Source organism: Lissotriton vulgaris, chromosome 1_1 (genome assembly GCF_964263255.1).
Source record: "Lissotriton vulgaris chromosome 1_1, aLisVul1.2, whole genome shotgun sequence".
In the NCBI taxonomy this organism is placed as follows: domain Eukaryota; kingdom Metazoa; phylum Chordata; class Amphibia; order Caudata; family Salamandridae; genus Lissotriton; species Lissotriton vulgaris.
In genome coordinates, this window is record NC_141685.1 from 1414378706 (window position 1) to 1414394251 (window position 15546).

Consider the following 15546-nt stretch of genomic DNA (forward strand, 5'->3'; position numbering starts at 1 on the left):
TTTTTCAGTTTACCTTTATGTACTCTGGTCCATATTTACCAAAAAACCCTGCAAGCCACCTTGCTGCACTGCCTTGTGTGATAGGTCAGGAATGCGCCATATTTACATTTATGCAGCGCATTGTTCTCTTTTCCTAGCACTGGTGTGCTTTTGGCTGTGTAGCGCCATGCAGGCCCTCCTGCGCCATGTTGCACGGGTACCTGCATTGCAGACAGGATTATTTTTGTGCAGAAAGGAACACCTTCCTGCGCACAAAGAATTCCTCAGATGCAATTTCTTCTTTCTAAGTATGCTGCAGAATGTCTCCATTTTCTAGCTACTAACCTTTCGGGCAAGGTGAGTAGGAAATATATAATAACAGCAACAATGCTACTACTAATAAGAATAATGTAAAGCACAGTGCATTTATTCTGTACACTTTCTTTATGTTCACTATTGCCAATATCTGGGTGATTTTCTCTTCAATTTTGCAACATATATTCCTCACAAGGTCAACATATGATGTAAGTTCTAAGCATCTAAATCCATGCTTCTGTGAGAAGGCTAACCTGGGAGCAGGCCGCGAGGTTCACGCCAATAACCTGCTGAGTCTTTGATAGTACATGGTTTCCTTCCCAATATTGGCCCTTCTTCAGGTAAGATATTGGCGAAGGAGTTATAAGAAACCTGCCCATCCTGTCTGCTCTGCAGGGTTGGTGGCTACACCTTTACAACATGAGGGCCAAATGAATTATGGTATATAAGTAGAATATTGTGGCCGAAAATATTGTCTTTTAAAAATATTGTGAACAAAACATTGACTACCAAACTTTTGTGCGGGTAAGTATGTATAAGTAAGTATAGGTTTACATGTGTAACTCCATGTTTATGTACCCTGGAGTTCTATATATATATCTCAAAGTACATGGATGTGGAGTTTAAAAACAACTGGGCATATTAACAAGACAGGCAATAAAATTATCGCCGTTTTAGCGGCAGAAAACTGCCGCTAAAAGGGCGATAATGGGCTTGATAATATGCTCTATGGAATACCAATTGAAGCCCATGTTAGATGTGAAGGACATCTAACATGGGCTTCAATTGGAATTCCATAGAGCAAATTATCAAGCCCATTATCGCCTGTCTTGATAATCAGCCCCAACGTTTTTTACTTTCTTCATATACTTGCCTGCAAAATATTTAGGTTGTTAATATGTTGTCCACAATATCTTTATAACACAATACGTCTGTCCTGAATATTCTGAAATTCAGTAGAGAAATCGACTTGGTGTGACTGGAATCTTCAGCGTGCGTCATCACGGACAATGTATGGGTCAGTATATGGACAATGAATAAATACAAAGAACCAGAAAAGCACTAGAAACGCAGGCGCAGCAACTGCTGTAAAAATAAATTAAGCAAAAACAGAGTAGAAGCTGTTTATTGGGTAGTAAAAGACAAAGACAACATCAGAGAACATCTGGAATTATACTGCAATGTCTGGGCACGTGTAGAAAACAGCATCTGGAAGACAAAATTCGAGCACTGTTTCTCCTGCTCCGAAACAGCACTGATGGCCATAAAATTAAATGACTATTTACCAATATATATATAATGGTGGTACGTAGCACCACCCAGGCAGTTGTCCTCATGCTGTCACATTTACACATTGAACGTGCTGTATTTTTTCAGCTTTAGACAAAAGTCTGTAGTGTAGTTTTATGTGTACTTTAATTATTTGTAAATTGGTGCACAAACAAAACTCACATTTGTGAAATTGTGCATACGGGTTGATAGTCTGATAAGTTTGGTCAAATTGTGGTTTTCCTAGGAAGATCAGCCGTATAGACCTTTGCAACTATTTTACTGTAACATGTTCTGCCCAATCACTACCTTCTTTCCCTTGCATCTCCTTTCCCCTTACACGACAGAAGTGATTTGCACTCCTTAAATGTAAGCTTAATTACAAATTTTGCAGTGGCTTGCTCTTGTAGCACTTATGGCTCACTAATGAGTTCCAGTAGTAAGTCAGGTGTTAAGGAATAGTATTTTGCTTTGCCCCTGAAATTTAAGAGAAAAGTAGGACTTATACAAGAGTAACTAATGCCTACTTATAGTAAAATCTTTGTGAATCACACCTTGTGTGTTCACTCATTGGCTTTTGTGAAATAACCAGGATAAATGGTATGATAATGTTAATCATGCTTAATTAAAAGCTGGAATGGTTGATCCTTTGGCAAGAGAACAATGCACTCTTATTAAAGACCAGCTCCGCATTCTAGTATGTATTAATAAGACGTGGTAGTGTACCCGGGCCTTACAATGTATTTGATTTATTTTCTTATTGTAGTAACATATATGTATCTTTGGAAAACACCTTTGTTGTGGTCTAGATACAGATAGCTTTAGCTGTCTGTCATAAACAGCACTGTCATCAACACTTACATATCCTTTGAGTAGTCTTTGGAGTTGTGTCTTAGTCTCTTTTGGATTGCTTTCTTGTCTATTTCAATATCCTTCTCCTGATTTAATGACGTTCCTTCCTATTCTTGCATTTGTAGCGACCCTGGACCTTTAGGTATCACCATATGTTTTGATTGGCTGAATGTATCCTTCCACTGCTGATTTTAGAGAACTATTTTTCTATTACCATTTTTCTGTGCCATTAAGCTTCAGCATTGAATAAGACCGAATGCATATTACCTTCCTCTTTCTCTTCATTTTTGTCTCTCTTCCCCATCTCTCTCTCTCTCTCTCTCTTCCCACTACACATTCCCCTGCTACTTAGTTCCCCCATTCCCAATTATACTTGGTTTCCACTCCACTGCCTCTGTACTGCTCTCAACATCTCTCTATCAACAACACCAAAAAACCTTGCGTTGCTGCCTCTATTGGCTTTTCCAATGCCAGTAGAATTGGACCAGGATTGGCAAAACCAGTTCTGGTAGGTGGCCATCATGGAATGGATAACTGTAAGTATACAAAGTAGCAAAAGTTATACCATACCAAGATGGCCATTGTGTTTAGTTGTCATGGGCTAGCTATCTTGCAATGGTATTTTGTATACTTATTTTGATAACGTTTCCAAAATGGCCATCACATTACATCTAGATGCTACTGGAGCTGTCAATGTTTGTGTTGGAGCTCTACAAGTATTGGCAAAGTAAATATCATCAACAAAGATTTCCCTCCGCTGCTGTGATACTTCACGATGAAGCCTGGAGAGTAACATGCACTCTTAAAGTCTCCCTGTTAGTCTGGACCAGAGGTCTCCCACCTTTTCCGTGATGAGAGCTACTTCTGATCAGTGAAAATCATTGTGAGCTACTGAAGGTCATGTAATTCATGCATTTTCACCAGACACCCCTTCACCCAGCTTCATTGACTTTAAACCGAATACCCATGGAGCCTGATACTATTGTTTGAACAAAATACTGTGACTAGGGGTACTATGATGGGGCTGCCAAGTTTGTCAGTGAGTGTATGGTCTGTGGGGATGTATGAACAAGTGTGTGAAATAATGAATGGGTGACTGAGAGCCGGTGCCACATGTACTTGTGGCACAGGACCTACGTTTTCGCCATATGTGGCACTGTTACATGTACATCACAAACATACAACAATTTTTTTTAAATAGGAGAAATTTAAAGTGCAAAAAAGCGTTCTGCAGAAATGTTCATGATAAAGAATTTTTTTCTGCATTTGATGGAACATTTTTCTGCAACCTAAATTTCTCCCATTTAAAAAAAAATGGCTGCTTTTTCAGTTATAAATATGGCAGCATGTCTACCAGCCACTGAGAGCAAGATGCCTGCTGTGTTTAAAAGCAACACTTTGAAATGGGAGAAAATTCATCTGAAGAGTTAACTTTATGTATATTTGCATTACATAAAACTCATCATTTTAATTTTCTCCCATGACAACGTTTCTTTACAAACATCAGGCATAGTACTTCCAGTGGCCTGAGACATGGTACCATATATATAACAGTAAAATACAGTCATCCGTTAAATGTGAAGAATTTGAAGTTAAGAGGCATACTTCATAAAACAATTTAAAGTAGAGAAAAACATTAAGACAATGTTTCATAGAAACATTTTTCTTCACTTAAAACTTTCCCAATTAAAAGAAAATTACTGTATATTTCAGTTACAAAAATGGCTATGTGTCTACCAACCATTAGGAGAGAGATGCCTGCTGTTTGTAAATGCAAAACTTTGACAAGGGAGAATATTAAAATGAAGAGATAACTTAATTATGAAGTTAACTCTTCTTTTTAATTTGCTCTCAATATTGAGAGCTAACTTAATCATTAGGTTTATCTCTCATTTAAAAGCATTAAGAAATACCACTTTGTTCTCATGCTCCAGTTTTGAGTTGGGAACAACATCTGTTTAGGTGTGAAATACCTCAGTGCTCAGTTCTGAACCTCTGTGACCCACAAGGGTCATAAATCTGACTGAGCACTGCTGGCTCACGATAAACTGGTTGGAGACACCTGGTCTGCATGGACAAAATAATGTCAGAGGGACTCACAACTCCAGCCGTATTGTACCAGGACCAGATTGGTTCTACAGAAACTATATCGTCTGACAGTGTTCTGCCCACTTCCAATGAATTACTTTACCACGACAATGGGAATACTGGGAACATACTTGACAAACATGGAACCAAACATGGTTTATCAATACTAAGCTGGAACGTTGCAGGACTAGAATCCAAGCTGTCGGACCCTGCATGGATTGAGCTAATAAATGATGTGGACATATTTATGTTTCAAGAAACTTGGGCTGTTGGTAATTTGTACATTGAAGGCTACCACTGCTTTAGCCTGACGTCAGTAAAACCTAGTTTCGGTCGAGCAGTGGGTGGCCTTTTTATGGGGATCAGAATTCTGGCTGGTGGTATAATTAGAGATTTGAAGCTAGACAACCTTGCTAACCCTAATATTCAAATTCTTGAATATAAACCAAAATCAAAGACCACGATTTATTTAATTAATTTTTATAACAATGATTTTTATGGTGTACCGAACAAAAACTTTGTAGCATTATTTAAGGCTTTAAATATGATTGATTGTTCTTTATCAGTAGATACTAAGACTGGTATTCTGATAGGGGGTGATTTTAACGTGAAACTCATAGAGAACTATGGATCTACTAATTCTGTTTATCCTGATGATCGCAGGGGATTGGAACTGACTAGAATACTATCCGACTTTGATCTTGCTGATGCAATGCGAGTAGGGTATGATATGAATTTCCCTTATGCCCCCACGTTTAATGGCAGGGATAGTGGTTCCATTATTGATTACATATTTACATCACCACCGCTAACAGACTGTATAACTAAAACTTCTGTGGTGCAAACGTCCTTCAGCGATCACAATCCATTGTTGGTTACTTTTAATTTTGCACCCAGTCCAATTTTTACAAATCTTAATGGGGCAAGGGACATTACACCCTCAATTGATGGCCTTCGCTTAAAATGGAGGGGAATTGATTGTGGGGCCATTATAGATACTGTTCAGGAGACATATCCTGATTTGTTGAAATCTTGTTTGTCCCCCAGTGGAAATAACGATAAATTGATTGCAGACTTTGAAGCTTTATGCTCAAATATTAAAACCCTCCTGTCAGTCCCACTTCCTAATGAATGTAAAGAGCCACTGTGGTTTGACACATCTTGCTCCCTGGCCAACAGAGAATTAAGAAAGGTACTCTCTGCTAAACCTAGGTGCAAAGTTGCAGTTCGAGCCGCCAGGAAAAATTATAAAGACAAAATATCGGAAAGGAAGGCTAACTTGCTCTCCGAACACTGGGAAAAGCTGGTAATTAGCGCCAACTTAAGTGGCAGCGGCCCATTTTGGTCGGCTGTCAGGAGAACGAGGGAAATGGGCAAAGAGCTTACACAAATTAGCTGCAATATAACAAGTGCAGCCTGGGAGACCCATTTTTCCAAAATCTATGCTGCCCCCTCTGATGAGCAATCTCTTCCTAATACAGGTCAATTGGAGGGTCTACAGATTTTGGATCAAGAAGTTAGGAAAGCCATAAAAGAGAGCTTAGGCAACAAGGCACCCGGACCAGACGATCTTCCTATCGATATTATCAAACATAATGTCGAGTTATGGTCACCAATACTCCTTAACATCTTTAATAGTCTCCCAAAAGTAGCCATGCCTGCCACCTGGGCTACTAGTATCATTGTCCCTATTTACAAAAAGGGAGACAGATCAGATCCTGCAAATTATCGTCCCATTTCCCTTCTGGATAATACTTTAAAAATACTAGGACGTATAATTTATAATAGGGTATTTGAATGGCCGGCTGATACTGACTTTCTAGATCCTTGTCAGATGGGGTTCAGGAATGGGGTAGGAACAGTGGAGCAATGTTTAAATTTGAAATTGATAATCGATAAATATTGCATTGCCCGCTCATCCCCTGCCTACCTAGCTTTTATGGATCTCTCATCCGCATTTGATCTTGTGAACAGATCCAAACTTTGGTCAATCCTCTTGTCCAATGGCCTTGATGTCACTCTCGTTAGATTTTTAGCCTATCTCCATACCGACCTGAAAGCACGGGTACGTATCGGGATGGGCGGAGAGGTCTCGGGAGCTATTGAGATAGGGAGGGGGGTGAGACAGGGGTGCGTTTTAGCACCCCTGTTGTTTATTATTTATATCAATGGACTGTCTAACTGTTTAAAAAAAAGCCACCCTTGATGTCCCAACAATTTTAGGCAATCCCCTACCTGTGCTTTTATATGCAGACGATGCTGTGCTTATGGCACGCACACCTAATGCTTTAGGTCTGCTTGTACATAGTTTTGTAAATTTTATGGAGGGACTGGACCTGAAAGTAAATTTTAAAAAGTCTTTTATTATGTCTTGTGGGCCGGGCAAAAGGAAACTTAGTACAATTCGAATTGGTACGGATAAATTAGAATCTGTTCATAAATTTCCTTATTTGGGGTTGGTTTTCGCTGCGAACAGCTCCTGGAGTGGGCATTTGGCCCACGCCACGAGCAAGTTCTCGAAAGCCAACAATTCTGTTCTGAGTCTCCCTCGCCCAAAGAAAATTGGTGCCACAGAGGCTATTTTAAAGATTTTTAAATTACAGTGTTCACCTGTCGCTACGTATGGAGCTGAAGTTTGGGGGTCGGACGGTAGCATTTGTATCCAAAGAGAGGAAAATCGCTTCTGTAGAAAAGTGCTGGGTGCACCGATTTCCTCATCTGATTTTATTTGTCATAATGAACTTAACCTCCCCTATATAAGTGATTTTATCAGAGCAAGACCAGCTCTCTTCTGGATTAGAATCTGGAGGAATGATGCTGCTGTCCTTACACAAAACATCATTAAGGACTGCCTAAATTGTGAATATGGTATGCAGATTCCTTGGTTTAAAGAAGTTCTTAAATCACTTAATGAAATTGGTAGAGGTACTTTGTTCACTGACCCAATGGCAACTGAATCAAAGGACAAACTTGAGGTACAAAAAGCACTTTATGCACTTTATCGTAATGGGCGCATAGGAAGAGAATCTCAGAAATCAAGGGTCATGAAATATATAGGAAATGGTCTTTGTATGCAAATTCTGCCGCCCTACCTTTCCCTCCCTATGTCAAACTGGGAGCGATCTCTATTGTTCCGTTTAAGGGCAGGAACTGTGAAATTTTTGCTGTCTTTTCCTATGGGGTACCGACATAGTGCAGACCTTACTCCATGCCCTTGTGATGGTATGAGCACTCAAGATGACCTGCACTTTTTATTTTTCTGTACATTTTATGTGAGATTTATCAAATGGCTTTTAACTCCGTATTTTAGAAAATACAGACTGCTCACACTCAAAGAATCTTATACGTTGTTGCTTATCCTGGATAATGATGAACTGACCTTTCGCACTAGCACTTTTTTAAGATTAGCCATATGTGCGCGCAAGACAATGGAAAATCCCTGAAATCAGAAACTAGTCATAATGACACTACTGTACACATTTTATAAGGAAATGAAATTTACTGTTCAATCACTGTATGAATTATTACGATATTATGGAATGTTATTTATATAATTGTTTGTATTACATGTAAATGTGTGTTTTTGCTGTATTCAGTACTTTTATGAATTTTATGAAATTCGAATAAAGGTCTTTTGAACTTAAACTAATGTCAAATTATTAAATATGCTTACTTTGATCCCTAACAAATTGCAAAAGGCAAGGTCATGTAACCATTGCAAAACAAAAAACATAATTTTGAAGGAGTTAATAGTGCAGATAACGCATAACCGAATTGGTTGTTTCTCCTCATTAAGTCCATCTGTAGACTGTAGCAAAACCTTTACCTCACCTGATGCCTATAAGACAGAGCTGCAATTAAAATCAAAGGTATTTATCTATACTACTATTATAAAGAGAGAACACAAACCTTTGAGCCAGGTAAACTACAAAAGTAATGCACCAATCACTACACCCAATACACCATTTGAAAGGGGAAATGTGGCAGAAGGACATAGGCTATAGATATGTACACCATATACATTAAAAAAGCAAAAACGCCAAAAGTGGAAAGTAGTCCCTTGGGGGCGTGGTCGTGGGCGTCTCAAACAACAAATGTGGGCGTTTACAGGGCCGTGCCAAGTGCAAATAACAAACATAGGCCAAGCGACTTCACAGCAGACTTACATATGCACACAGAGCGGAAATGCGCTTTCACTGAATTTAGAACGCACAATATGCAGACAGAGCGGAAATGCGCTTTCGATGAATTTCTAACAAACATTTGCAAATCCCAACACATACAGCGGAAATGCGCTTTCAATGAATTTAAATTCACACATACAGCGCGGTAACACCAATATACAAAAACAGTTGAGGTGTGCGCTATAAGAAATATACACACATTTGTTGCAGTTACCCAGACAACATTGACGCCTTCGCATTAAAAACCGGGCGGGCCTTCCATCGACGAGGAGTGTCAAATGACACCACACAGGGGGTAGGATTAATCGCATACTACCCCAATCACAACGCACTAAAGAAACACACACAACTTCGGCTTACCAAAAAAAAAGTTTTTAACCTTTGGCCATTGACCAACGACGTCACAGGGGGGTAAACACGAACAAAAAAGCCGACATTTCATAACGGAGAAACGCAACCGACTGCGCATTTACGAGACTTTCCTCACATCTTGCGGACAAGATAAAACGCTTACAATAAGACATACGAATAACGAAAATAACACAATTGCCCATAATCGAGCACTGCCAGGAGATCAAAAATGGTCAAGGAATTAAAGTTAAGGGTGCAGAACAGATTAGAGAGGTTTTTAGGCAGTTTTATACGGAATTGTATCAGGCAGATGGGCATGGAAGAGAGGAGGATATGAGGGCATATCTGAGGGATATTGAGCCATCATACCTGGAGGAGTCAGACAAAATGGAGCTGGAAGAGAAACTCAAGGTGGATGAACTTGTTGAAGCGTTGAGGGAACTCCCATCTGGGAAGGCCGCTGGCCCGGACCAGATTCCAGTTGAATTTTATAAGGTCTTCCAGACCTCTCTGCTAGCAGATATGTTTAATATAATGGCGTCAGCACAACTGGGTGAAACTGTTCCATGTTCCTGGGTGGCGCAGACATCATTGTTATCCCAAAAAAAGGTAAACCGCCAGATGTCCCAGGCTCCTATCGACCCATCACCTTAATGAACGCCGATGTCAAGGTGTTTTCAAAAATATTGGCAAAAAGATTATCTAAGACAATTGAATCTTTAGTTACACCCTCTCAGCATGGATTTATTCCAGGGAAAGGAACAACCCACCATACTAGGCAGGTAATTACGGCATTTGATGCAGCAGACATCCTGGAAGATCCAATGGCAGCAGTGTTTCTTGACGCTGAAAAGGCTTTCGATAGGGTCTCATGGGGTTATCTATGGGATGCTCTAAGGTGGCACGGTATAGGACCAGGATTTATAAAGGCTCTGCAGACGCTATATATAGCCCCGACGGCCAAGATAAGAGTCAATAGAGGTTACTCAGCCGCAGTCAACATCCAGAGAGGTACAAGGCAGGGTTGTCCCTCTTCTCCCTTACTGTTTGCTCTATATCTTGACCCTTATATTCGCAAATTGGAAACGAATCAACAAATATTACCATTAGTACTAAACGGTTGTAGACTTAAATCACTAGCCTACGCGGACGACGTAGCCATCTTGACTCCAGATCCTGTAGCCGCCATTAGGGCAATTGAATCAGAAGCTGAGAGGTTTGGCCAGTTCTCTGGGTATAGCTTGAACACAACTAAAACACAGATAGTTAAAAATCAGTGGGCAACGTGTAACGATGTAAGAGTGACAAATATGGCAACTTATCTAGGGGTGCAAATGACGGCAGAAATAAGTAAAATTGTGGAAAAAAATATGGATCCCTTGATAACTCAAATGAAAAAAGATCTAGACAGAATGAATAATTTACACCTGTCGCTAGTTGGTTGTACAAATATTATCAAAATGATGATTTTACCCAAATTTTTGTATGTATTCAGGGCTGTACCATTGTTGATTGAAGCCAGCTGGTTTAATTGCATAGAGGCTATATGTAATAGGTTTATATGGGCCCAAGGTAAAACCCGGAGAGCTTATAGGTACATGACACTCCCTAGAGAAAAAGGGGGGTGGGGGGCACCGGATTTTCGTTTATATTATATGGCCTCTGTGCTGCAATATATTCAAGGCCTTATTGGTGGAAGCCCTGACGATGTTAGAATGCAGAAAATGTCTACAGATGTGTATGCTGCCGCCCTAGGGGTAAATGCTGAGAACTGCTTTTTAAAGTGCATTGATTATAGCTATTTCAAGAGGACTAAGTTTAAAACTGTCAAAGCGGCTGTTACGACATGGAATGCATTTTTGAAGAGGGTAAAACTTGGGAGATATAACAGATATGTCTTATTAAATAACAATAGGTCACTCCCCAAGGAAATTTTTGGAGATCATACTATGGCAGAGTGGGCACTAAAGGGGGTTACACAAATTGGAGATTTATATGCACAAGATGGCTTTATGCAATTTTCAGAGTTGAGAGGAAAATACGGTTTAGATAATAGGGGATTTTTCAAATATCTACAGGTTAGAAGTTTCCTTAATAATAAAGTTGGGGGTCCGGCAGGTTTTAACAAAATGGATATAATGGAGAAAATAAAATTGTCGGGAGATTGTACCATTAAGCCCTTTTATGCAGCATTGGTGAAAGACAAGCAGGATGATTTAGTTAAATTTAGTAAAAAATGGGAAGATAAACTGGGTATTGATGCTAGACTTTTTTATGATTCTTTGAAATTCGGATCTACGATATTATGTGCTGCCCCGCTGCAATCGCAGCATTATAAAACATTGTACTCTTTGTACTTTACTCCTGCAAAGATTGCAAAATGGGGAGGGAATCAAGGAATCAATTGTCCCAGATGTAATGAACTGGAAGCAGATAGCGTACACATCTTTGCTACATGCCCACAACTAAGAACTCTGATTAGGGAAATTGAGGGGTTTTTGGCGAACTCACTGGATATTGAGATATCTCTTACACCAGTTTTGATTATGTTAGGGGTGAGTGATGACGAGCAGACTCAATATGCTGAATTCCTTTTTGTAGTAATGGCTGTCTATAGACTAACAAAAGCCAGGGCATGGCTAGATAAAAGCCCTCCGAAAATGCAATGCTGGCTGGCAAATACCCTATATGCATATAATATAGAGGAAAAAATTTTTGCCCGGAAGGGGAGGAGTGGAAGACGTTTGGGGAGAAGAATTTGGGAGCCATTATGTAAATGGAAAGAGAGACAAAGAAGGAATAGCTAGGGGTAGGGGTAGGTAGTTGCCTTTACTTTGATGTTGAGTTTTTATTTTCTTTTTCTTCTTTTTTTTCACTGATTTCGGACTCTGTTCATTAATTGTAGCTGATTTGTATAATTGTGTACATTGTGTTTGGTCAGATTTATTGTATAATTTATTTGTCAGTATTTAAGGCTTGTGATATAGGTAATGCTCATAATCTATTGTTGTAATGAAGAAAAATAAAAAAATCTTATAAAAAAAAAAAAAAAAAAAAAAAAGATTTACAAAAATAACACAAGTGGGCCAAATCACTTGAACAGGGCCAGGACTTGCACAGACAACTCTTCTGCGGGGCAGGCGGGGCCCTGACACAGCCTTTTGCTCCCGGACAACGTCGGGACGGGCTGCTAGTCTATACTAATATAATAAAGAGAGAGCACAAACCTTTGAGGCGGGTAATCTCAGGAACCACAGCACCAATCACAACACTCAATACAGCGTTGGAAAGGGCAGTTGCAGCAGAAGGACATAGGCTATGCAGACGCCCACCATATACATTTAAAAGGTATAAGAACCGTGCCAGCAAAGTAGTCCCTTGTGGGCGTGTCTGCGTTGTGCGGTGGGCGTGTGCTGGGGGCGTGACAAACGCTGGGGGTGTGTGGTATGTTCCGCCCTTCATGCCATGTCTCATATCGTGTGTTAATCCCACCCTGCTTCCTTTAAATACCCCTGCACCCCATAATGATAACCCACCCTTACTCCTTAAAATACCCCAACGCCCTTAAACACTAACCCATCTTAACCCTATAAATATACCCTGTACCCCAAAACCCAAACCTATTCCTAAACCCTAAAAATACCCCTGTACCCCACAACCCAAACCTAGCCCTGAACCCTATAAATACCCCTGTACCACAAAACCCAAACCTACCCCTGAACCCTAAAAATACCCCTGTATCCCAAAACCAAAACCTAGCCCTGAACCCTAAAAATACCACTGTACCCCAAAACCACCCCTGAACCCTAAAATACCCCTGTACCCCAAAACCCAAACCTAGCCCTGAACCCCAAAACCCAAACCTACCCCTGAACCCTAAAAATACCCGTGTACCCCAAACCTACCCCTGAACCCTAAAATAACCCTGTACCCCAAACCTACCCCTGAACCCTAAAATACCCCTGTACCCCAAAACCCAAACCTAGCCCTGAACCCTTAAAATACCCCTGTACCCCAAAACCCAAACATACCCCTGAACCCTAAAAATATCCCTATACCCCAAAACCCATACCTAGCCCGGAACCCTAAAAATACCCCTGTACCCCAAAACCCATACCTATCCCTAAACCCTAAAACTACCCCTGTACCCCATAACCCAAAACTATATCTGAACCCTTAAAATACCCAAACACCCCAAAACATATACCTCAGTACCCCAAAACATATACCCCTATACCCATACTTACCTTATCCAAACATTAAAAAAAACATGCTTTTACCATTCATGCATTTACAACGAATTTCGTTGTAAATATATGCGTGGTAAAAGCATATAAAATGTAATGCCATGCGTTATAATGGCATTGCGGAGTCATGGTACTTTCGTAATGAAAGTATGCGAAGTGATGGTATGCGGAAAGAAAGTTGCGGATTAATGGGTGTTTACCCTCCCCCGGTAAGTACATTGGTGGCACGGCGGCCCACATCTCCAGCAACATACTCATATTTTTTCACCACCCATTTGAAAAATGCACAGGTCTCTCTCATTGATGGCCAGCACCGACATACACTTTTAGACACACCTCCCGCCACAAGTTCTAGAATTGCGAACTTTAGAGCTGGGGAGCTACTTTCGAATCTCGGCATCAGCTCAACATCCTGTGATTCCAGGCAAATCGCTTTGTCTCCCCGTGCCTACCACAAATGAATGTTTTCTTCTGTAATGTAAATTGTGCTCATGCCATGTTGTCGAGTTCGCGCTATATAATATTGCAAGGAAAAATAAAGTAGGGAAACTCGAGTTCACACACTACTGAACGCGCACTCTTAAGTGCATCAGCAGTGCACTGTGAATCGGAGCGTTTCACAGCCCTGTCACAGATAAGAAATGCTATCAAAACGAAATCCTACAAAACAATATAGTACTTGCCGGCAGCAATTCATACCCGGACAACGTCGGGACGGGCTGCTAGTTACTTAATAAAAGGTATTTTTACATGAAACATCATGAGGGGACGAATATGGGGCTTACAAAAACAGCTCCAATAATGTATCTTATGTTCGCCCTATGTAACCATTTCTCTTCCAAACTTTCAGTAGCTGTACCAAGAGAGCATGTACAATAATTACTGTAAACAGTAGTATTATTTAAAGAGTATTTATCCCATGATGTACCTTACGTTAGCCCTATGTAACGTTTCCTCTTTTATACTTTCAGTAGCTATACCGGGAGTGCATGTACAATAATTACTGCAAACAGTAGTATTACTTAAAGAGTATTTATCCCATAATGTACCTTATGTTCACCCTATGTAACGTTTCCTCTTTCATACTTTCAGTAGCTATACCGAGAGAGCATGTACAATAATTACCAGAAACAGTAGTATTACTTAAAGGGTATTTATCCCGTAATGGACCTCAAGTTCTCCCTATATAACGTTTCCTCTTCCATACTTTCAGTAGCTATACCGAGAGAGCATGTACAATAATTACCGCAAACAGTAGTATTACTTAAAGAGTATTTATCCCATAGTGTACCTTATGTTCGCCCTATGTAACGTTTCCTCTTCCATACTTTCAGTAGCTATACAGAGAGAGCATGTACAATAATTACCGCAAACATTTCGCCCTATGTAACTTTTTCTCTTTCATACTTTCAGTAGCCATACCGGGAGAGCATGTACAATAATTACCGCAAACAGTAGTATTACTTAAAGAGTATTTATCCCATAATGTACCTTATGTTCACCCTATGTAACGTTTCCTCTTTCATACTTTTAGGAGCTATACCGGGAGAGCATGTACAATAATTACCGCAAACAGTATTATTACTTAATGGGTATTTATCCCATAATGTACCTTATGTTCGCCCTATGTAACGTTTCCTCTTCCATACTTTCAGTAGCTATACCGAGAGAGCTTGTACAATAATTACCGCAAACATTTCGCCCTATGTAACGTTTCCTCTTTCATACTTTCATTAGCTACACTGAGAGAGCATGTACAATAATTACTGCAAACAGAAGTATTACTTAAAGGGTATTTATCCCATAATGTACCTTATACTCGCCCTATGTAAGGTTTCCTCTTCCATACTTTCAGTGGCTATATCGAAAGAGCATGTATAAGAATTACCGTAAACAGTAGTATTACTTAAAGAGTATCTATCCCATAATGTACCTTATGTTCACCCTATGTAACGTTTCTTCCTTCATACTTTCAGTAGCTATACCGAGAGAGCATGTACAATAATTACTGCAAACAGTAGTATTAATTAAAGGGCATTTATCCCATAATGAACCTTATGTTCGCCCTATGTAATGTTTCCTCTTTCATACTTGAAGTAGCTATACAGAGAGAGCATGTACAATAATTACCGCAAACAGTAGTGTTACTTAGAGTATTATCCCACAATGCACCTTATGTTTGCCCGATGTAACATTTCCTCTTCCATACTTCCAGTATCTATACCGAGAGAGCATGTGCAATAATTACCGCAAACAATAGT

The 15546-nt window shown here is 39.9% G+C and overlaps 1 protein-coding gene across 1 annotated transcript in view; it reads right to left on the minus strand.

Moving 5' to 3' along the window:
- Positions 1-15546, minus strand: part of LAMB4 (laminin subunit beta 4) — a 790532-nt gene that overhangs the window by 540061 nt on the left and 234925 nt on the right. The gene's annotated exons all lie outside the window — the stretch shown is intronic.